General features: G+C 39.7%; 1 protein-coding gene across 3 annotated transcripts in view; it reads right to left on the minus strand.

Moving 5' to 3' along the window:
• MAP3K5 (mitogen-activated protein kinase kinase kinase 5) overlaps window positions 1–25375 on the minus strand; it is a 179947-nt gene that overhangs the window by 138835 nt on the left and 15737 nt on the right. The window contains exon 1 of one of the 3 annotated variants that reach the window (XM_033103495.1): window positions 21010–21072. The exons of the other annotated variants lie outside the window; for them this stretch is intronic. The gene's annotated coding sequence lies outside the window, so the exon portion shown is untranslated. Of the gene's footprint in view, window positions 1–21009; window positions 21073–25375 lie in introns of those variants that run through there. 3 annotated transcript variants of the gene reach the window in all.

Genomic DNA, 25375 nt, shown 5'->3' on the forward strand with positions numbered 1-25375 from the left:
CTACATTTTTACTTTTTTTTTTTAAGAAATAAGAGTTAAATGAAAATGGTGAATGTTTTTCACTCCTGGAGCCACTATTTACTTCCTCATGTTGAATTCCCAGTAACTTTCATCACATCCCATTATCATATATGCACTTGCTTTTCTATCAATAAGGCTATTTTAGTTAGAGCTAAATGGACTATCGATATGACCCTAGCAACGTGACCCTCTTTACTAAATTTATGACATAATAAAATTATACCCAGTTAAGTGATAAAATTTTAAATGTTGCCAACTCTCAGTACATGGGGGTGGCCAGTTAGCTCAGTTGGTTGGAGCACAGTGCTAATAACACCAAGTTTGCCAGTTCGATCCTCACATGGGCCACTGTGAGCTGCGCCCTCCTTAAAACTCAACAACAATAAAAAAGATACAGTACATGTAGTCCTCAGTATCAAAGAAGTACATACACACCCATATATATACATACACTCACCCATATGGGATGGGTGCAAAACTGCAATTATTCTATATATACTGTTCCAATCATAATCACTTATAACTGAGAACTTTATATCTAGGGTAGCCTGAATATAATATTTACAACTTGCTGAATCAAGAGACTAAAATTCTGTGTTCAAATGTCTACAAAAAAACCTACAACTAACATCATACTTAATAGTGAGAAACTAGAAGCTTTCCCAGTAAGATTAAGAGCAGGTCAAGAATGTCCCCTCTCACTGCTCCTTTTCAACATTGTACTAGAAGTCCTAGTAAATGCAATTAGACAAGAGGAAATAGGATTGGAAAGGAAGAAATAAGACAGTCTTTATTCACAGATGACACAATTGTTTATACAGAAAACCTGAAAAACTTTACCCAAAACTCCTAAAACTTACAAATGATTAGAGCAAGATGTAGGATTCAAGGTTAATATACAAACGTCAACCACTTTCCTATATGCCAGCACTGTACAAGCGGCATTGCAAATTAAAAAACACAATACCATTTACATTAGAATCCTGCCAAAAATGAAATACTTAGGTATAAATCTAACAAACTATGCAAAAATCTGTATGAGGAAAGCTATAAAACTGTGGTGAAAATCAAAGAAGAACTAAATAAATAGATATTCCATGTTCATGGATAGGAAGACTCAATATTGTTAAGATGTCAATTCTTTCAAACTTGATCTATAGATTCAATGCACTCCCAATCAAAATCCTGGCAAGTTATTTTGTGGATATTGACAAACTGGTTCTAAAGTTTTTATAGAGAGGCAAAGACCCAGGACATTGAATGAGACACACAATACTGAAGAACAAAATTAGAGGACTGACATTGCTTGATTTCAAGGCTTGCCATAATTAAGACAGTGTGGTACTGGTGAAAGAATAGACAAATAGATCAACGGAACAAAACACAGAACTCAGAAGTAGAACCACATAAATACAGTGAACTGCTCTTTGACAAAGGAATAAAGGTAATACAATGGAGCCAAGATAGTCTTTTCAACAAATGGTGCTGGAACAACCAAACATCCACATGCAAAAAAAAAAAAGACTCTAGACACAAACCTTAAAACCTTAACAAAAATTAACTCAAAATGGTTCACAGACCTAAATGTAAACAACAAAAATCTCAAATTCCTAGAATATTCTCTCATGTGAGAATATTTGGATGACTTTGGGTATAGCAATGACTTTTTAGATAAAATGCCAAAGGCAAAATCCATAAAGGAATTAATTGATAAGCTGGACTTCATTAAAATTAGAAACTTCTGCTCTACAAAAGATCCTGTTAAAAGAATCAAAAGAAAGCCACAGACTGGAAGAAAATATTTTCAAAAGACACATCTGATAAAGGACTGTCACGCAAAATATAGAAAGAACACTTAAAATAAAAACTAAAAAAATAAATAGCCAGATTATAAATGAGCAGAAGATCTGAACAGAGACCTCACCAATGAAGATACACAGATGGTAAGGAACCATATGAAAAGATAAGCTCAACATCTTATGTAATTAAGGAACTGCAAATTAAAACCACAGATACTATTACACACCCATTAGAATGGCTAAAATCCAGAACACTGATACCAAATACTGAACAGGATGTTAGAGCAACAGGAACTCTCATTCACTGATGGTGGGAATGCAAACTGATACACAGGCACTCTGGAAGAAGACTGGCAGTTTCATAGAAAGCTAAAGGTACTCTTACCATATGATCCCACAATCACGTTCCTTGGTATTTACCCAACAGAGTTAAAAACTTATGTCCACACAGAAATCTGTAGACAGATATTTACAGAATCTTTATCATACTCGCCAAAACTTGGAAGCGTCCAAAATGTCCCTCAGTCGGTAAATAGGTAAACTGTGGTACATCCAGGCAATGGAATATTATACAGCACTAAAGAGAAATAAGCTATTGAGCCATAAAAAGACATGGGGAGGGGGCGGGGAACAGAGGTTAAATGTAAATAACTAAGTGAAAGAAGCCAATATGAAGAGGCTATATACTGTATGATTCCAGGTACATGACAATTCTGGAAAAGACAATTTATGGAGATAAGAAAAGGGTTACCAGTTGCCAGGAACTGGGGAGGAGAGAGGGATGACTAGGCAGAGCACAGAGGATTTTTAGAGCACTGAAACTACTCTATGATACTATCATGGTGGATACATGTCATTATACATTTCTCCAACCCCACAGGATGTACAAAACCAAGAATGAACCCTAATACAAACTATGGGTTTTGAGTGATGTAGGTTGAGCAATTGTAACAAATATGCCACTCCAGTCAGGGATTTTTAGTGGTGCGAAGGCTGTGCTTGTGTGGCAGCAGGGGGTGTATGGGAAATCTCTGTACCTTCTGCTCTCTTTTTCTGTGAACCTAAAACTGCTTGTGTCGACAGAGCTGACTCCATCTTGAAAAGCTGACTCCATCTTGAAGCTAATCCTCCATCTCATTTGAACAGGGATCCTTGACCCCCTCACCTTCACACAGTGGACTCTGGAATGTATACAGAGGCTCTAGGCTAATCACAGAATTCCCATTAATCCTTCCTCCAGGCAAGGTGTCCTTGATGTTATCTATGTCTCAGCTCCCCTTGGTGCCAGAGCTTTCCGGTATCTGGTCCCTTTGTTCCCTCTGATCACCACGCGTTCCTTTCCTAGCACATCGGTTCATTTCTAAGGGGGATATAAGCAGATGGTCTAGGGGGTGAAAGATGCACAGATCTGACCATCCTGCTGTCACCCAGGACTGCATTTCTGTACTTACGTTCCCCTATTAAATTCATGAATCAACAAGCTGTACTTGTCTGCCTCGTTGTTTGGTATCTCTGTTCCTTCAGCATTTGGGGGCCACTTCACATATATGACTTTGGCACAGAACACTGCTCTAAAAATAAAGTGTATTAACAACAACAATGAAAAGAATCCTGGATACCCCTCCCTATAATAAAAAGCTGCATTCATGGTGTCAGGTGTTTATAAAGAGAGCTCCTGTGGCAGAAGCTACAGTGCTCCCACAGACATCCTAAGACTGTGCTGAAAGGAGGAGCTAGTCCATGCCACCACAGTTTGGAACCAGGCAGCTCCACTCCCATAGCAGAAAGCAGGTACCTTCGAGCCCATCTGCCTCCTGTGCAGTGGCAGCCATCCCCTCCCTGCATAGCCCTCATCAACCCCACACCTGGGAGTCCTGGTTAGAGGAAGTGAGGCTGCAAGGCCCCGTCATTTAAAGACTAGTTCTTGGAGAGGCCGTAGAGAAAAAGGAACCCTCATACACTGCTGATGGGAATGTAAATTGGAGCAGCCACTATGGAAGGCAGTGTGGAGGTTCCTCAAAAAATTAAGAACAGAATTATCATATGACTCAGCAATTCCTCTTCTGTGTCTATCCAAAAAAATCTGAAAACATTTATCTGTAAAGATAGATGTACCTCTATGTTCTTTGTAGTATTATTCATGGTAGCCAAGACCTGGAAACAACAGTGTCCTTTGGTAGCTGACTGGATAAAGAAGATGTGGTATATGTATACAACGGAATGCTATTCTGCCATAAGGAAAGGTGAAATAGTGCCTTTTGTGACAACATGGATGGATCTTGAGATTACCAAGTGAAATAAGTCAGAAAGAAAAAGTTGAGAACCATATGACTTCATTCATATGTGGCATACAAAACTGAAAGCAACAAACAAACAAGAGAAACAAACGAAAACTCTTAGGCACAGACAACAGTTTAGTGGTAAAGAGGGAAAATGGGATCAAATATACGGTGAAGGAAGGAGAACAGACTCTGGGTGGTAAACTCACAATGCAATATATAGATGATGTATTGTAGAACTGTACTTTTGAAACCTATATAATTTTACTAACCAATGTCCCCCCAATAAATTTAACAAAAAGAAAAATGTATTTAACAAAAGAATGATTCACAGCCTTGGCTGCACGATGTAATCACCTAGGAGCTTGGAAAAACAGTGAGCCTGAGAACTCATTCCAGAGCTCCTGATTACTGGGACTGGGGTATCGTGCGAGCATCAGGAATTTTAGAATCAGGTGACTCTAAGTTTCAATAAGGTTGAGAACTAGCAATTTGGAAGCTGATTTAAGGGTGCGTATGGACCCTTCAACTATGCCACTTGCTTGGAAGCAAAGCACAGGCTGCTCAGTTCAGCATTTTGACCCATTATTGTGCTCCTTAGAAATTTTGGCAACAAATGTTCATTTGCATTCTAATAGAAATAAGTGGCTTTTTTAATGAAGACCAATGTAAGCTGTGTTTGGATGGAACTCAATTTTTCCTGTTCAGAATGCTGACAGGGCAGCAGCTGGTATACCATTGGCAGTTATTAAATATTTTTATTTTTTGAGCAATTTAATTGGAGCTTTTGCCATCTGTTATGTATCCTGTGTAGAAAAATGCCTTATAAATTGGTTGAATAGATGACTACTTTTCCTTTTTCCTATATCATATTATTGAAAATGGGATAAACATAGTTATAGTCATATACTTCACCAACACCCAAATTTGGGGGAGGAAAACTAGATTCTTTGCATTTTCCTCTTCCAACCCCAAACACAGGAACACACTCTTCAATAATGAAATAACTCTGATGGGGCCTAGAAAAGAGGTTTTTGTCTGAGCACACAGAGTTAAATGAAAGGTCAGCCAGTTCTCTGCCTTTGATTGCTGTGGAGACGGAGGGAGGATGCTGGCAACCCTCCCCCTGAAAGGCTCTTTCTCCCCACTTCTCTGAGCTGGGGGTACAGGAATGCCATGACTCCGAGCACACTTAGAATCCTGACCATGCAAATCACAAAACCCTATTCACAAGACGGACTTTGGAAATAGAATCGCTTTATTCATGAGCTGGTCTTGCCATTGCCTCCGGCTCCATTTTTCTGCAGGTATTCTGCATCTTTTGATTGCTTGTTTGCTCACTGCTCTCCAGACACACACAGAGAAAAAGCACGAACACACACACACACACACACACACACACACACACACACGAGAAATAGTTCCTTTCTCGGTGTGCCCTTTTGCAATATTTTCAATAAAGGCATGTATTCTCTGTCTTTTTGTGTAACAGGTAATTTAATCTAGATCATTTCGAGGTTTGTACTCCAGTGATTTCTTACTCACATTCCAAGTTAACTTAAAATCAGGTTGATCTCCAAAGTTTCTTCTGGCTCAGACCCAGGTGGATTCTGGGAAGTCTGCTTATGCGAGTTGCGTTTGTAAGAGATCAGCTGGCTACTGTGGAAGTAAGGCAGGGTAGAAGCCGAGAAACAAGTTGGGAGGTGCCTGCGTAAGACCAGGTATGGGATGAGGCTATTTGAACAAGGAAGGTAGCAGTAGTGATGGAAATACAGAAATAGGCTCCAGACACATTTTGCAGGATCATTAGATACCTAAAATGATTAGTATCTAAATGCTTGACTTCCCCAATAGAAGAAATAACTTTCATGGTAAATACAGCAAGTTTGTGGCCTAACATTTAACTTAAAGCTTCCCTAGGCCTACGTTATAAAAACGAGGCAAAAGGGAATCAATACAAAAATATAAAATTTTGCATGGGCACAAAAATACAAATACGTTCATTTGTAGGTCTGTGAAAGTGATAAACATTGAAGATGACCAAAACTATAATATATCTGAATATGACCTATTCGTTAACAATACTAATTATAACTTAGAGATCTAGGAGTTTCCAAAAGATCTGGAGATTTGGCCCTATGGCCTCCTCAGAATAAAATGACCAGCAAAGCACTGAACATCACAGAAAGAATACTGATACAAAATTAAAAGTGGTATGCACCCTCAGAGCTATCCTAGTAAAACGCTGTGGCCCATCCAGAGAAACCTGTACAGGGTTCTACTCCCAAGAACGGGAGAAAAAAAAATCTCTGTTGAAGAAGACAAAACAAAATAAATAATTTGAGCATGCCCAATAATAGTCTTTCTTTTTTGCAACAACAACAACAGCAATGAAGATGAGAAGAGTTTGCAGCGATCACCCAGCTGTGTCTCCCTCCCCAGTTCCCTTCCGCACTCTGGCGGCCTTGGCTTGAGCACCCTCTGTGTCTGATGCTCAGGGATGATCAGCTTGCTAAACACACGTCGTCGGAAGAACTACACCCCACTGCTGGAATACTCGAGTTCTTTTTCAAAATTCTTCTTTAGTAAGTGCAACAATCTTCTCTCTTTAACTTCTCTACTCATTCATTTTTTTTCTACTTCTCTTTTCCTCAAGCTACACTGCAAACACCCCCAAATTTCTCTTTCTCCAAAAGCCTTCAGACATTTAAGAACAACTATGTTGGCATCCCCGACATTTGTTCTCCAAGGTACAAATCCCAACCCCTTCTTCTGGCACCGGGATCTCCAGTTCTGTTAACACGCTTGCTCTGGCCAAGGAATGTAGGGGAGCCAATGACCAATAAAAAGGGCTTTCTGGGGTGAACCGAGGTAGAGTTGCTTTTCAAAGTGTAACTCCTAACGGATGTTACAGAACTGACTAACCATCAAGGTGGTACATGCTGAACATGTACGGCAAGGACTGAGAAGCACTGTGCCTGGTGAGCTATTACAGGGCATTCGTGTCTTTTGTAAGATTGGCAGATTAAAAGCAATGAATTGGAGTGAGAGGGTCTGAAGGAAAAACAGTAAGTATAGATCAGTGTTCTCAAGTTTAACACGTACATGAATCACTGGGTGATCTTATTAAAACACAGACTCTGTGAAGCTGAACAATAATGAATGTCAACTACAATTGTATATCTATATATGGTTACAAGAAGCAGAGTACAGCATTAGGAATAGAGACCGTGGAAACATAATGGCTGTGTGCGATGTCAGAGGGGTAGTGGATGGGGGCAGGCGGGTTATCACTGTGTGAGGGATATAAATGATAAATGTCTAACTATTGCATTGTTTTGTACAACTGAAACTAATAAAAATAAAAATAAAATAAAAAACGCAGACTCTGATCCAGTTTGGGAGGAGGAGTGCTGAGATTCTGCCTCTCATAAGCACCGAGGTGACGCCGTGTGGCTGGTACACAGACCACCCTTGGAAGCAAGAGCCGTATGGTAAATCCGTAGACAGCATGAAGGGAATGTTTTAAGCATACCATGAAATAAACTTTATCCAACATGGCAAATATTGCTATATAAAAAACCCAGGTCTATGAGATAGAGGATGGCTCTTTTAGGGCAATCTCATCTATTACCATAATCTAAGATAGATTTCAAAATACCAGCTCTCTGACAGAAGCACATTTTCATTTTCTGTCCCAAACTGAGAAATCCTAAATAAAGCAGGATTCCTTGAGTCATTTGTAGAGCTGTGATTGCATACATTTAGGCATCGTGTATGCAGTGTTATCCATTTCACATCCTTATCCAGCTGTCTTTATCCCACCGTTCTGCATCACGCATGAATATCTCCGCTGATAAAGCTTCCTGAAATGTATTAAGATGAAGGAGGCCCTTGGAAAAATGTTAATATTTATTACTATATATCCACATCTGGATCTTGAAACTATCCATAATGGATTCAGAATATGTCTATTTATTATGTGCATTTATACAAATATGTCTTTATTTAGAAAAAAATGAAGGAAAATTTTTTTCTTTGAAAAAAATTTGGAGAGGTTCTTTACAAAACATATGCAAAGGCATAGGGCAAACAAAATCTAAGAAAATATATAAAAGACTGCATGATACCAATAAGGTTTTTTTAAAGAATGAAGGTAAAATAAATTACAGAATTTAATACTTTGCATAGTAAAGTAAAAAATAACTTTGAGATTAAGAATTAAAAATTGAAGGCAAATTTAAGGAAGTTAAAAGAGGAAGCAGTTATTTTGCAGAAACTCTGGTCAAAGATGAGAGAACTACTTCTGAGGAAAGGGTGTAGAATACCTTAAAACTGCTGTAAATTGATCAACACCAATAAAGGCTTAAGGCTGTTAGATACCTGCATACGTATATGCCAGTAAAAGTGATTTGACTCTGTCTCTTTCATATACAGTTATAGGCAACTTACTGGTCTTAGTTAAGAAATAAAAGTGGAACAACAAAGAAAATTATGTAATATGGTTAAAAAGTTGTAAAATAGTAAAACTGACTTAATAATTATTGGGGCCCCAATAGGGTAGGTACACGTTAAGGTCACCAATGAAAATACGATCACTCCATGTTACCTGGATGGCAGGTGCTGCTGTCTAATATGAATCTACACTCTAATGTCTCAGGACCATTGTCATAGGCACAGCTAGATGAACCTCTTCAGCACCTACAGCATGGTCACTCATCTTCTAAAAGACTAAGCTCAAACATGACCGCCTGTTAGGTCTTCTGCCACCCACAGCACAAAGTTTAGTTTGCAATTACCATGGACTTAGACTCTGTCATTCATTAATGCCTTGTCCACTAAGACATAGGCTTTCAGACAGAGGATGAGTCCAATTTTTTTGGCACCATATAAGCCTACGTGGATGTCAACTGCGTGACAGAGTGAATGATGCTGCCAATCAGAGGCCAGGAATGCAGGAGATGGATGGAAGCTGCCCTTTGCAGCACTCCTCCATCCAGTATGCAGGGAGCTGCCCACAGGGAGTAGCTGTATTAGTAAACCACCTACTCATGCTTATCCAACTTACAAACATGCAAACAGCCAGTCATTATACAAATGCCCCTGCCCCAATACAACAGAAATTAAAGCAGAAATTAGAGGCAAGGTATGGTCAGCTTCTCTTCATACCCCATTGACTCTGGGAAAAGTCACAGTACGCTGTCTTTTCAGTTTTTCATTAGCCAAGACAGAGTGGTTGAAATACATGTCCTACAGACCCTGAGAGACAATTAAGACCCCTCTTCTTGCTAGTGAGATGTTCCGAAGAACTGCCGAGGACAGATAGTTCTCAGTGACGAAGGGGGTGAACTGTTAGAATTTATGATGCACTTAAGTATTTTTGCTGTTAAAAACAATGTGTCAAGCCTCTTCAACAAGATCACGTGGCATCTTTAGATAGATTTAGAATGCATTGCTGTTAAAAGCTATTTCTGAATCTAGACTAAAACATGAGGCTTCCTCCCCCACCCCCCTATTTTTATCTTCGGTTTCAATTGATGGGGGTAAGAAGTTCTAAAATTTGTCAATAACCGTCTTTCTCACACATTTCATTTTCTTCCTCTTTCTAAAAAGAAAGCAATCCTAGTCCTAATTCTGCAGTGTTCACACAACTGTCTCCTGTCTCCAGGGATCAACTAGTCAATGCAAAATATTCAACCGATCTTTCTATTATTTCAAGGATGTTAAAAGTTCTGGATTTTCCACTGTAACTTTCCAATTTTGTTTGTCAAAATGACTAAACCGAGAATTTATTCTTCTCTTTGGAGACCCCATTTAGGTCAAATTTTCTCACCACTTCTGACCCCAGGGAGCGCATTTCCTTCTTTTTCTGTTTTGTTGCCCTGTCCTTCGCTGCTAGGTCCTTCCAGAGCAGCATTCCTCCACTCTAAATCAAAGGCTCTGCAGAAATTTGCTGGAATCGTTGCTGCTTGTTGGGCTCTGGCTACTCTTTTGGCTTCTGATTTAACTACTGTCATGTTGCACTAGGTCACCCAAAGGTCTGTCATCCTGAATCTTCCTACACGCTAAGCACTGATTTTAGGGGTTACAGCAATATCTTCCTGGAATTTATAGTACAGATTAGTAAAAGGAACAGAATTCCAGATTGCATTACTACAGCCCATGGGAATTTGTGAGAGGTAGCATTTACTTAGCATTAAAGAAATGCAAAAGCAAACACAAATAGAATGTTAAATACAGGTATGAGGACTTGGGCCAAATATAGTAATGATTTTCACAAAGGAACGTATTGGTAGATAAAGACCTGCTTATTTCTTTCCTTCTGTCCAATGAACATAAAAATACCAACATGCCTCTGAATGTGGAAATCTGCTGGCAGTCACAGCCCACAGTGCTGAACTGAACACTCCTTCCCCACCCCACTCAACAATCAGATAGCCATGTTTCATAAAGTTTAAAAATGTGACCTCAGCTTAGAAAGGTTGTGAAGACTGCTCGGGAAGAACACAGCACGTTATGTTTCTTGTTTCCTGGCATGGAGTATTATTTCCCAACCCAGGCTGCTAAAGAAGGGATGTGGTTATACAGAAAGTAGATTTAGGCTTGCATTCTTGTAATCTAACCCACTAAACATGCAAAATATCAAAAACACACGGACTTAAAAGGATAAAGCTAAGCCACTCCTAGTTTCAGAAGTTACCACCCTAGAAATATAAGTGAACTTTCAGTTTGATTATGCCTCCATGGAAGCCCAGTGACCATGGTAAGAGCTTGGGTCCTAGCTGAATTTATGGTATAATTTAAAATCTCTGGTAGTATTTTAAAGTCATCTTCACTTACTTTCAGTTTGTTTTTTTCTCTGTGAACTTCATACCTTCAAAGAAAGGTCTGTGCATTCATTCCCAGTCTGCCTTTTCCTGCCCTCCCTCCTTCCATCCCTCCCTCTTCCCACCTCATTCATTCAAGTATTCCACAATTATTTAACACCTGTCATGTCCCAGGCATGGTTCCAAGCATAGGTGCTACTGATATAATTAAGCCATAGTGTCTGCCCTCAAAGGCTGAGAGTCTACAGGGGGAAGAGTATTTTAAACAAATTATTCACAATTCACATTGATAAGGGCTCCATCAGAATTAGCGACTAATTAGTGCAGAGGAAGCAATGATGTGAGAGCGACCAGAGCTTCTGAGGAGGAAGAATCAGGGTGAGCAGGTGGGTTGCTGGGTCCTTTACGACATTTCAGCGGGGTTCTGAAGTGCGATTTCACCCAAGGAAAAAGAGGAAGGGCTCTACAGTCAGAGGAGATAATGCAAAGGTACAGACTTGTGAAAGGGGAGAAGTTCAGTGTATGTGGGGCAGCGGCTGGAGGCAAGGAAGGCGGTGGTCAGGCTGGGGTTCAAGGGTTCAAGTATCAATGTGCGGTTTCAGAAGATGGGCTCTGCTCCCTCTTGCCTGGAGCACAGCCTCCCAGATGTCTGCATGGTTCCTTCACATCATTCAGGCCCTGTTTCAACACCACCTCTAATAATTCTCGCCACCACAGTCCCTGGCTCTAGTCCACCTCTGCCCTGTGAGGTCTAACTTTTCCTTCATGGTACTTATCCCAACAGGGAGTCATTATTTGTTGATTTGTCTGCTTGTTTACTGAATGACATTTTTCTAAGCTATACTACAGAACCCACAGATGCCATACAAAAGAATGTTCTTTTTTTTTTAATTTAAGTTTATTGGGGTGACAATTGTTAGTAAAGTTACATAGATTTCAGGTGTACAATTCTGTATTACATCATCTATAAATCCCATTGTGTGTTCACCACCCAGAGTCAGTTCAATGTCCACATTTTAAATATTTTTTTCTTATGTGGGAAGCCTATCTTTAAATAAATCTGAGTCATCAACCTGTTAAGACAAGAATAGAGGCCTTTATTCCTTTTTCTCCTGTGAACACTGGAGCTCCCTACCTTCTCTTCCTATGAAACTATATGAACCTAGAGTTAGGTAGCAACCATGTTTAATCTGGGGACGTGGGTCACCAGCGTGTCAGTGAAAACACACAGGTACAGCATGCATGATGGTAAGTAATAATCTATCACCACAGGTAATTTCCCCTGAATCTAAAAGTATTAAAAAGCATTTTGGTAATCTTGTTAAAATACCATGAAAAGCAAGGCATGGTATTAGACGATGACATACCGTAAATAACCTGAACACTAAGTATTCTTGGGCCAAGTCATGAAAAGCATGCACTGAATACATATTCACTCTTCCACAAATATTCGACTTTCTTTTGTTCAGGCACTTTGCTAAGTCTGGGTGAAATACAAAGATGAATAAGAACTCAGATAGTTTATAATCATAAATGACACCGAGGCCCATGTGAAAGTCTGAAACGCCACAAAGGCGGCCAAGAGAATCCATTTGCAGGGAGATGGTTCTTCAGCATCGATCCGGAGTGTCTGAGTGGGCTTTGAAGTGAAAGGAGAATGTGGCCCAGAGGATGAGGAGAGAGTGTTTCAGGCAGGTGAATTCAAGGGAGCAGAGGCAGAGATGCAGGGAAGTGGATGGTACTTGTCAGAAGCAGCAGGGAGATCAATTTGGAGGAAGAGGTAGAATATTTAAAAATTCGATTTGAGGGTGGATCTTAGCAATCTACCCTCCGTGCTCAATTGGCAGAAAAATGGGAATCCACTAACGTTATTTTATCAGCAGAGTAACATGTCCAGAGAAATGCTTCAGGAAGAATACGCAGTCACTGGATTGGATGGGAGCAAATCTGCAAGTGGAGAAACCTCAAGGAACTCTTCAGTGGCACAGGACAAAAGCATTAATGTTGACGGTAAGAACGTAAAGGAGGGAACAGGGTTGACACGTACTCCTGAGGTCCATTGATAAGACCTAGAATTCTCTGGATGTTGGGGAAACCATTATTCTATTCACGCAGTTACTTGTGCTGAGTCAATTTACTTCTCTCCATCTATACTGCCCATCTGGCCTCCTTACGTATCTTTCTCAAGCCCATTTGACACAAGATATTCACGTTGCTCTTTTTAAACATGCTAGGCTGATAACAGCATTCTCCTATATGGAGAAACCTTTCACGGCTTAGGAAAAGGTGGAACACCCTAACTTTAGCCTCTCATTTTGCTCTCGCCTCCTTCCCCAGCCTCATCTAGCTCCTCTGCACACCTGGCTTCCTCCTACATCCTCATGCACAGCACTCTCTTCCCTGACTCAAAGCACCCTCACTTGTTACCGAGGTCCTGAGACAAGGGCGGCCCCCTCTCAGAGCCTTTTACACTTCCCTTTGAGCATTTAACTTATAATTAAATCGTTGAAAAGATATTTTTTAATGGCTGTCTCCTTGGATAAACCCTCCCACATACATCCTGCCCCCACTCTAAAGCTGGGACTGTGTGGCTTCCTGTACCCATAGAGGCTGGCATTAGGCACTCATTAACCAACAGAGGAACAAGGAGCAAGGAATCTACGAGGACACGGAGGTTTCCAGTCTGCGTGACTGGAGAGAAAAGACTACCACTGATTAGCAAAGGGACACAGGTTTCAGAGGGAAGATGATGAAGTTAAATGTGAGGTTGAAAGAGATACTCGTTCATTCAGTATATGGTTGGATATATGGAAATGGAGCTAAGGAGGAAAGAATGGGCTGGAAATACACACTTCAAAGCCATTTGCATGGGTTTTAACAGCATGGCTAAGCCAGAGAGCACTGAAATGATCTTTTGGAATGTCTGGTTTTCCAACTAGACTATCCCTGTAAGTTAAGGACACTGCCCATGGTGCACCCATTTACTACAGGCTGAATGTTTGTGTCTCCCCACCCCCCCCAAATTCATATGTTGAAACCTAATCCCCAGGGTGATAGTATTTGGACATGGAGTCTCTGGGAGGTGATTAGGTCATAAACATGGAGCCTTTAAGAATAGGATTAGTGCCGTTATAAAAGAAAACTTAAAAAGCTCTCTGTCCCCTTCCACCATGTGAGGGCAGCCATCCATGAGAAGATAGCCATCTATGAACCAGGAACCAGGCCCTCACCAGACACCAAATCTTCCAGTGCCTTGATCTTGGGACTTCCCCGCCTCCAGACCTGTGAGTAATAAACGTTTGTTGTTTAAGCCATCCAGGTTATGGTATTCTGTTAGGGAAGCCTGAACTGAGGCATCATCTTCATAGCCCAGGTACGCTCAATAACCAGTGAACAGCGCTTCAAGAAAAAGGGAGTTGTCAGACCTTCCTTAAGGAGAATGAACACCAAAAACCAAACACAGATGAGTTGATGTTTAAAGACCCTGCTGATTCATCAGTAGACAGTTTCTAAGTGATAGGAGAAAAGACAGCTGTAAGAGTTAGGTGAAGGACATGAGTTGGAGAACAGAGACTACTTTTTCAATAATTTTATCAGAGAGTCAGCCTCGAAGGAGCTATTGGTCCAGTGCATGGATAAGGTCTCTTTTTCCTCTTCCACCTTGTCAGGAATAGTTACCTCAAGACTCCTTCAAGAGATTCTTAAGTGTATACGTGGGCTTTCTCTTCAGAGCCACTCTAGGCTTTGAGCAAAGCTCCTTCTGATTCTCCAGCGTCTCTGTCATCTTCCACTGAATAAGTGATAAGACCTAAAGAAACTCACGTTTCAGTGCTGTGGTAGAAATTGGTAAGAGGGCTCTTTGACCTGCTTTGGTTATAGACCATTCAAGCCACCTAGCCCAGGTGAGATCTTCAGGGCTCCAGCCTGGCTCCCCGGTATCTGGAGCCAGAGCTCCATTTAATAATCAAGAAATGCTTTGCCTTGCTTTATTTTCTACCCACATACCTACCTCTGGGACTTCTCAAGAAAATAAGTTCCAGGGCAAGACTGTGGCATTCCTTAGGAATCCAGCCAAATACAACTACAACCGCATCTCAATTTCAACATAACTTACAGGAAAAAACGAGGCAGGGCTGGGTGTGTGGGGAAATAAGGGCAAGGGAGATGTTTTAGTAGTGGGAAGCTAGAATTTATACAAGAGTTGTCTGTCTAGTCAGACAGCACCACAGATTTGGGAAATGTTCCTATCTGAACTATGAGCAACATTCCCTTTTGCTACTGTGTTTACTTATTAGAAAAATTAAAAGTTCACTAGACATATTAATCAGAGAAATCATGTTTTAGATCTTAGAGACTTCCCCTGTACCTTGAAATATCTGAACATATTTTAGATATAAAATAGAGAACACAAAAAATGAAACTAAAATGGTAAAATGTTATAATATATGAAAGTATCAGAACTAAAGTAATTGTATTTTTGTAAATAACTGAAGCCTACTTTAATACAGGCACCCAATGTAAGACTTTTATATAAATATTTCACTGCATTAGGTTCTTTAGTAATTTAGAAGCAAATACTATTTTGATTTTACTTTCACTTAAATACACTGCAAATTAGTGTCATTATATCATATTAAAATTTAAAATTAAATAATTTTCATGCATTTTAAAAGCTTTGTCTTGAAAAGTTTATTCTCACATAATTTAAAGCAGTACCAAAAAATCACTACATAACAAAGCTTTGAACTTGTTCATTTTTATTATTTTGATTATTTTATAAGGTTCCCATGATATTTAAATACAGTCTTATAACTTTACATATGATGAAAATGGAACCAAAATTAAATAGGCCCTAAATTTATGCTCTGAGACATTCTTCTAGGATTCTAAACTAATAAAAATAATAATACCTTTTTGTTTCCCATTTAAAAAAAAAAAGCAAACATGGATTCTACCTACTCTCTCAACCATTTTCAATTGGCACATCAAATAATTTTTGTGGTGTGGGGAGTCAATCCAGATCCTCAGGTTTTAGAAGCAAGTCATTTTTGCCCCACCCTTACCTGAGCTTTAGAAAAATCAATAAAACAGAGACTAGCAGGAAGCAATTGGCAAATTCATAAATTCAGAATTTATACTTAAATAATTTATAAGCAACTATTAGGTTTAAGTGTATTCTGCCTTGATTAAAACTGTCGGTCCCTCTGAGAAAATAAAAATGTGTTTTGAGTTTTTGCACATCTTACATTCACAATAGTAATCCTGTTTTTGCCTGTGTTTCTATATGCCAAAGCTTTATTAAGTATAGGGTTTTAAAAGTAAACTGTCCTCTATACAGACTTATTTACTCCTTTATTCAATAAATCTTTACTAAGTAAATATAATACACCAGCCACTAAGCTGAACAATAGGGACAAAAATGAATAAGAAGTTGACTCATGAATGTGCCAATTTTCCACTGCTGATAATAGGTGAGAATCAATAACAAAAATCCATATTGTAACTGAAGAATAATACGGCCTTGAGAAGATCTTTAAAGAAGAAAATTTTCTAAACTAGCCTTTATACTCAAACTATACATAAAGTAAAAGTTTTGAGTAAGTAAAAAATTATCCATCCACAAACTATCCCCTATTTTCAAAGAACATGTTCTATCTACTATAATCATGGGGAAAGTCCAGAGAACTTAAAAAGGGAAATGAAAATAAACTAATATAACATTTTTACTCATATTTTGACTTTACCTATTTTTTTATATATCTAAAAGTGCCAATGAAGCAAATGCAATAAGCCAAGAGAGGGGGTTACAGTTATTGCCTAACTTTTGAATTCTGCTCTGGCAGATACCAGGGACAGCAGGATAGAACGCACATGGGACTATTCAATTGATTCTCTGTCATCTTGTGGAAGAGCCATCATAGTATTTTTAAAAACTTATCCCATTGGGATATTCCAATTGTCACAAGATGGCATGAACATGCAATCTCATGCTTAAACAGCAAAGAATAATCAATAGTCAATATTATACCTACTTGTCATCAACCTAGGTTTCTTTCTTTCAAAAACAATACAGGACGTAAAAGCAGTTAAGACTAGTAAATCCTATACGACATTTCAAAGCATATGACATTTTACATACGGATTAGCTCTCCTTTTTGGCCACAAGCAATAACTAGAACAAAAGACAAAAGATTTTCTGAATAAAGCTCTTACATGAGGCACTGCTTATGCAAATGATGAAATCATTAATTCACATATGTTCAAGGAATTTAATGAATGGCATTATTTGTTAAAATTTATTATTTCAAGAAATACTTAACTGAGCACACCTATTACGTACAAGAACTGGGGACACAAATATGAAGAAAACAGAGGTTAACCTAACTAACAAAACGAACAGTCTCAGCAGGGAGGTCAGCTATTAGAACGCAGTAGCAGCAAGCACTGGGCACTGTGGGCAGGTAGAGGAGGGCGTACTGTGGCCTGAGTGGGGACGCTTTGAGGAGAGAAGGTTCACAGAGCTGTCCAGGAGGAGGCAAAAGAGTTCCCTAGGAAGTGAGGCAAGTTAATTCCAGGCAGGACAGACCCTACAAGAATTGGTCCCATTTCCCAAATCTTTGGGCCCAGCAACTACATCACCTCAAAGGGAGAAATGGAAAAACAAGCACAAGAATGGAGAGATTCCAAGCTGGGCTTACTAGGGAAACACGGCAAGCAGCCAGGAGTCAGGGTCCAATCAGAGGGCGGGTGACAGGGGGTTGCCAATGAGGCGGATGGATGAAATCCTCGGCAGACTCTGCGTGCTGTGCTCACACGTTTCCTTCTGTAGCTGGTCAGTAGCCCCAAGCAGGAAACGGCACTAAAGCCATTTCTTAGCAACTACTCAGACAGCACCAAGGAGAAGTGATGGAGAAGGAAGGTCAGAAGGGTGAGCCGCCAAGTGGCCCTCTTGAGACTCAAGGCAGACATAAGAATGCATTTGGGGGAGACTGGCTCACAGTCACCAATTCCACCAAAAATTTAAAGATTACTATAGTGTCTTTGTTCACCAACAAAATATTAGAAAAAAGAAACGAAATAATTTTAAAATTAACTCTGTGGCCTCTTTTCCATTTAAAATCCATGACCTTCGAGACAGTCATGCAAATACTTTTTGTTCCTAATAACTAGCAAAGGACAACACTGTCAGCTTGGAGCAAGGGGCCAGAATCAGAAAGGGAAATCGACACTGATGGCCCAGGCAGAGAAACGTTGAAAGGGACAGAAGTAAATGGGGAAGGGAGCGGGTATGGGACTGAGCAAAAAGAAGGACAGTGCTCCCGACTTTGTGAGATTAAAGCTGGAAACATTTGGTTCACCAAGTAGAACCAATGCTTTTTCCAAATATAAACAGTACATGGAATAGGATTCCCAGCCAAGAACCGTCTGCCAATGCTTGCACATGACTCTCAGGTGTTCTGTGGGCAAAGATTAGGGAGAGAGTTTGGCTCATGCTCCTCATGGTTAAGCTATCCACGGACAGCCCCAGAAATAAGAGAGAGGGTGTGTGAGAGTAAGGTGGGAAGAGGGCTTAGATTAGGAAAAGCAAAAGAAGAAAAGGAAGCTTCTAGTTGAATTTCTAAAGTCAAGTAGAATTAAACGGGGGGGGGGGGGGAGGGGGGGATGGGCGGGGGGGGGAGTACCAAGGAAAATTATACAAGAGAAAGTACTCCCTGTACTTTCTTTATCTTGCTGGAAACTTTAATCCTGGCTGCAAACTCCTCCAGGAGCAGGCAGGTCGCCTATAGATGACACCAGCCCATGAACCAATGCTTGTATCTGCACTTGACTCTCGAGGAAGGCCACTCCCCTTCACTTTCCAAGTCCAGAGTCTCTTGGTTAATAGTCACTGCTACCACCTGGTCCGCTCTGGGACCCCACTCCTTCACTACCTGGCTCTCTGCACAGCTAGAGGATAAAAACGACAAATTCTGTCCATTCCCAAGGCCGAGATGGGGTAGAGAGCCTTGGATGAAAGTTAAGGTATAAAAAGACAACACTCTCCACTCTTTTGCCTAACTAGCCAGCTATGATGAAGTCTTTGATGTATACACATCATTTTCACAAAATTTTTCATTACCTCTCCACTGTAAGCACCATCCAGGTTAAATCTTTAGCTTTCGTCTCCTGTTCAACCATCTAATCCCAATAGGTTCAAACATGTGGGGAAATAGGACAGCTTTCAGACACACGTTCTTCTCAGAGACGGTAAAAAGTCTCCTGACAGTACATTTTCTACCAGTCCGATCTGTAGAAACTGAAAACTTATGGAAGAAAAATTGTTTTCCATGTAAAGCGTATTCTTGCTGAATCTACTCAGGAACTTTCCATTTTGAGTTTTAATTGTTTCTTTCTGAAAATCGAATGACTCTACTGGAGGCCTGGGCCTCAGTGACTTAGTTACTCGCTGGCAGTGAAGCCGGCAGAGCTACTGACCTGGTGATAAGCCTCCTGCACAAGTGCACATCCACATGCTGTACAGCATGCAAAAACGTTCAGACTGGGGCAGATGTCTCCAAAGATGGCCACTATTAATCCCTTACCCCTGCGTGCACGTGCCCACTCCCCACTGAGTCATGCCCTCTCCTTAAGTCCAGGGTGGCACTGCGACTGCTTTGACCAATACAACGCAGCAAGAGTCATGCTCTGAGAATTTTGAGATCGGAACATAAGAGAACTGACAGAGTCCACTTCCTTCTTCTTGGAACGCTCACTCATAGGACACTCCCTGTCAGAATAAAAACACCACGTGAGAAGTGCAGCCTGGCCATGTGGAGAGGCCACAGGAAGAGAACTGAGGCCCTGAAAACGGGCCATCTCAACATCCAGTCATGGGAAGGAGCTTTCTCGGAGAGTCCAGTCCAGTCCAGCCGCCAGATGACTGTGGCCCCAACCGACTTCATGGGAAATGGAAGGACAACCCAGCTGAACCTAGTCAACCCACTGAGTTGTGAGAGATAACAACAGATTGTTCTTCGGAGCCACTGCATTTTGTGTGGTTCATTACACAGCAACAGAAAGAGGAAACACAGACCTCCCAAAATAATAAACAAACACTGTGAATATATCAATGTTGGCCAAGCACCTACTATGTGCCTGCTCCTTTCATACATATTTTCTCAGTTAATCTTCAACACAATGGGAAAATATAGGCTTTCTCACTGCAGACAGGATATGTAAGAGGCAGAACCGAAACTCAAAGAAAACCTCTTGACCCTAAAGCATGTGCTCTTCCCATCGCATCTCAGAAGCTGGGACATGTTGACACTGTGAGGTCACCTCTGAGCTCTCTGCAAATCTGTCATTTGGGTATCACTAATGCCACACATCTGCTTCCACACACAGGATCTCATCCCACTAAATGCCCAGGCAGTGGAGAACTCTTAAATAGTGTCTTAATAAAAATTCAGAAGTCACTGTTAGATTCCCCCAAAATAGCAAATTTATGAGGCAATATGACAGCATAATAAAAGCACATCTAAAAGCCTTTTTGGTAGATTTATGCTTCTGATAAGGAACTGAATGAAACAACCTCTAAAGTCCTTTTTATTTCAGCAGTTTATGACCTGCCAGGGACTGTACAAAGCTCCTTACATGCACAATCCCATTTAACCTTCTCAGTAGGCCAATAAGGCAGTGACTGCTTGTGACCCCCATTTTCTAGATTTGAAGACTAAAGTTTGGAGAAGTAAGAACACAGAACCAGTAAGTGGCACGGCCAAGACTAAAATTCTGTCAGATCCCCCGTTCACTTGTGATCATTCCAATATATGGCTTCCCTTCCTTCACTAGGGAGACATAACTTGTTTCTACTCCTCTGTCCAGTGAAGATATAAATCTCCACTGTGAACATATAGATTATCCACGTTCCCAGAAATGGTAGCTAGCCTCACAGAGCCAGCCCAGCTGCGCCACAGGGCATGAGGTGGGCAAGAATCTTTCTGGTACAGCATAAAACCACAGGAGCTGCCGGTGAAACCAGGACTCAAGCTACCCTCCACCCCCACAGGTTGTAGTCAGAGACCGGCTGCATAAACACCTCACCTGCACTTTCGCACCAACTGTTCTACAGGGTTACGTTTCTGAACTGAAGCTCCCGTTTCTCTCTCAGGAAAAGGCCAAGCAATAACTCAGCAAAGAACTGCCCATGAGGATAACCTCTGGGATCGCTTCACAATGTGCAAACAGAAATAGCTGGGCACAATTGATCTAAGAGCCAAGTAGGTCAAGGCTGTACCCTTGCTGTTCCAAACTTCTATACTTGCTTTACCTCGATTCACTCATCGTAATGGATGGACCAGTAGAGTATCTGGGGGTTGGACTCATTCCCTTCATTACCAGACACAGCAGGCTAACAACTGGGTTTTAGGGTACTGGGTAACAGGATATCTGGCCCAACAAATAAACAGGCTGAAATTCGTGGCTGGGGACAGAGGTCATTAAAAGATTTCCAGAGCAAAAAGCATGACAGTGTGATTGCCCAAGTTAAGGTAACACTTCAGAGAAGGTTTCAAATTCGACCAACATAAGACCATATCGGGCAATTTACATCTGTAATAAACTCCATTTCTTCATCGAATATTTTAACTCTTAAGATGTTGAACCTGCAAAACACAGAGTGCTAAACTACGCATCACCCTGGAAATATTTACAGACTGGGTATTACTTTTAGAAAGAGCATGCACTCATAAGTATTTTATAGGAAAAGTACGTTTTCAGTAAGATTTTTTTCTTATAAAAATCAAATTTTCTATATTTTGTGTAAGAAGCCAAATCTCAAGGGACAAGATTATCACCACAATAACCCTTTCAAGAAATATGATGACTGTTCACATTCAAGTATTTAAATTTTAGGTAATAGGCAACCTAAGGTAGGTAGTGATTCTCATTTATTCTGAAGTCATACCCGTAATTCTGATAAATGTCAAACCCATAGGAAGGAAAGAGAAAGAAAGGAAGGGAAGGAGGGAGGAAGGAAAAGAGAAAGGAGAGAGAAAAAGGAGGGAAGAAACGGAGGAAGGAAGGGAGGAAGGAAAATCCACCCACCCCTGGGTGTGATAAATGACAATAAATGCCAAAAACCTGAAAACTGCAATCTATGGTTCACTGATCAGTACAATAGGCAATAAATAAAAAGCCAAAGTTGAGACCAGCTGTCATAGAAGAGAAATAGGAAGGAAACAATTTTAATGAGAAAGGAAAGAATGTCACGGACAGTTAAAAATAGGAAGAAGACCCAACTGTCTTTTTGTGGAAATTAACAAGCCTAAAATTCATATGGAAATAACAAGGGGAACCAAATAGTCTTGAAAAAGAACAAAGTTGGAAGTCTCATACTTCCTTTTTAAAGTTCCTTCCTTTTCAAAACTTAATATAAAGCTAAAGTAATCAGGACTATGTGGTACTGGCATAAGGATAAACATAGATCAATACAGCAGAACTGAGAAATTAACTCCTATTACATTCATAGTGAACTGATTTTTGAAAAGGATTCCAGGAAAATTCAATAGTAAAAGAACGAATGGTCTTTTCAACAAATGATGCTGAGGCAACTGGATATCTGCAAACAAAAGAATGAAGTTTCCATGATAAATAAAAATTAACTCAAAATGGATCAATGACCTATAATCAAGAGCAAAAACTATAAAACACTTAGAAGAAAACGTAGGTGTAAATCTTCATGTCCTTCTTAGATTGGGCAATGGTTTCTTATATAAGACACCAAAAGTACGAGTAACAAAAGAAAGACATAAATTGAACTTCATCAAAATTAAAACCTTTGTGCTTCCAATGACACATTGAATAAAATGAAAGAACAACCCAGAAATGTGAGAAAACATTTGTAAATCATGTGCCTGATAAAAGAGTTATATGCAGTATACGTAACAAGCTATTACAACTCAACAACAAAAAGACAAATATTAAAATGGGCAAAAGATCTCAAAGACCGTTCTCCAAAGAAGATATACAAATGGCCAATTAGCATATGAAGAGATGTTCAACATCATTAGTCATTAGGGAAATACAAATCAAAAACACAATGAGATACCACTTCACACCCACCAGCATATCTAGAATGAAAAAGACAGACAATAACAAGCATTAGTAAGGATGTGCATAAATTGGAGCCCTCAAACTTTGTTGGTGGTAACAGAAAATGGTGCATCCACTTTAGAAAATGATTTAGAGGCTCCTCAAAAAGTTAAACATAGAGTTACCATATGAGCCAGCAATTCCACTCCTAAGAATATAGCCAAGAGAATTGAAAACACGTGTCCATCCCAAAACTTGTATATTCAGCTCTATTCATAATAACTTGTATATTGTAGCTTTATTCCTAACAACCAAAAAGTGGAAACAACCCAAATACCCATAAATTGATGAATGGATAAACAAAATGTATTGTATATCAACATATGGAAGAGTATTCAGCCAGAAAAAGGAATAAAAGATACTTGTTACAACATTCATGTAGGTTGAAGACATTAAGCAATGTGAAAGAAGCCGACCACAAAATGCCACATATTGTATGATTCCACTTACACGAAATATCTAGATTGGGTAAATTTATGGAGACAGAAAGCAGAATAGTAGTTGCTTGGAGCTGGGGAAAAGAGATAAAGGGAGTGACCACGAAGGGATACAGAATTCATAGTTGAGCTGATGAAAATGTTCTTGAATTAAACACTGGTGATGGCTGCACACTTTGTGAATCTACTAAAATCCACTGAATTATATACTTTAAAAGAGTGAACTTATGGTATGTGAGTTACATCTCAATTTGAAAAACAGATTTAAAAAAACAGAAAGAGGTATACAGAAGCAGGAGGAGGTAATAGTAAATAGAACAACAAATAGTGAGGAAATAGAAGAATATGACCACCACCTGAGGATTCTGTGAGCAGGGCCCATGTCACAGATATTAATACTTTCTATCCCCAATGTCTGGCACATGATATAGTCCCAACCAATGTTTATTGAATGAATGTGTTTATGTATGAATGAATGAATGTATGAATAGATGAATGAATGAATGAATGAGGAAAGCAGGGAGGTTTAAAGCAGGCAGCTCCTACATACATAAGTAGCTCCTAAGCATATCACTGTGCTACACTAAACATAACTAAATGACTGTTACAAGTTTTCCTCTTCCCCCAAGGAAAGGGGAGGCCATCTGGGGGGTATCTCTCCCCACCCTCCCCCCCCCCCCGCCTCCCACCCACACACACACAAGGAATGGGCTGGGGGCATTTGGTAAAAGGATAAGCTCAGCCCCTGCAACAGAATTATATTACAATTTTACAGCACAGTACAGTAACTGATGTTTATATAACAACACTAGCAAAGTAGAAAAGCTTGACGTATCTTCTGTATGATCCTTAAGAGCAAGGGAGACCATTTGTACAAGTAACTGACGTAGTTCAAACCATGCCATGAATAATAGTAAGTGCTAGTTAAAGAAATGTTATGTTTTACAAATTTTACATAGCTCACAAGTTGGCTCCTTTTATCATAGTATCGAATATGATAACATTAACTTTTCCTACATCATACAACAAAATAAATTCAAGATGAAGGAAGGAGCCAAGTGTAAAAATAAAATGTATTAAACCTTCCAGAAGAAAACCCAAATTAGTAATTCTCAGATCTGCACATGAAGCAAGACTCTGCACTTAAAAGCAATAAAATTCACAAATGATAATAATTTTGACTAATAAAAATGTGTAAAAAATTAACATAAAATATTAATAAACATCAAACTAAAGAAATAATGTTATACATTTAGAAAAAAAAAGGACTGATATTAATATGCATACAATTCATGATTATTTTAAAGGAATCTAGAGAAGGCTTCTGGTTTTGAAAACTGGATGCCATTTAATGAAACGTTAGGAACCAGAGAAAGGCACCAATTTTGGCATGGAAATGAGTTTGAGGTACCTGTGTGCCAGCAAGCAGGTGTGGAGTGTGCAGCAGCTGATTAAACCTACAGATCTGGACATCTGGGCTAGAAAGACATCCTGGAGAGACATCTGACCCCAAAAAGGGCATCCTGTTCATTTCACAGGAACAAAAGGAATGAAACCTAGCTGATGATCCCCCATTGCTGCTAGAAAACTGTACAACTAAACCTTTCTACCCGAATCCTTTTATTATAATTACCCTGATTATCACTACCACCAAAGATGATTCTGGACTATCTCGACAACCCAATATTTAAGAATATGTTCCTGGGCAAATGCTCTTCTAGAAAATTCAAGTTTCACTCTGAGAACTGATTTTCAAAATAGAATTTCAAATGGTTTGGTTCTGTAATGGTCTCCTATTACTTAAAAAAAAAAAAAAAAAAAAAGGAAACAGATTCTGGCCCTTATTAAAGTCACCCTTAGATATACCAAATGTTTCTAAG

This window comes from Rhinolophus ferrumequinum, chromosome 3, assembly GCF_004115265.2.
Source record: "Rhinolophus ferrumequinum isolate MPI-CBG mRhiFer1 chromosome 3, mRhiFer1_v1.p, whole genome shotgun sequence".
NCBI classification, from domain to species: domain Eukaryota; kingdom Metazoa; phylum Chordata; class Mammalia; order Chiroptera; family Rhinolophidae; genus Rhinolophus; species Rhinolophus ferrumequinum.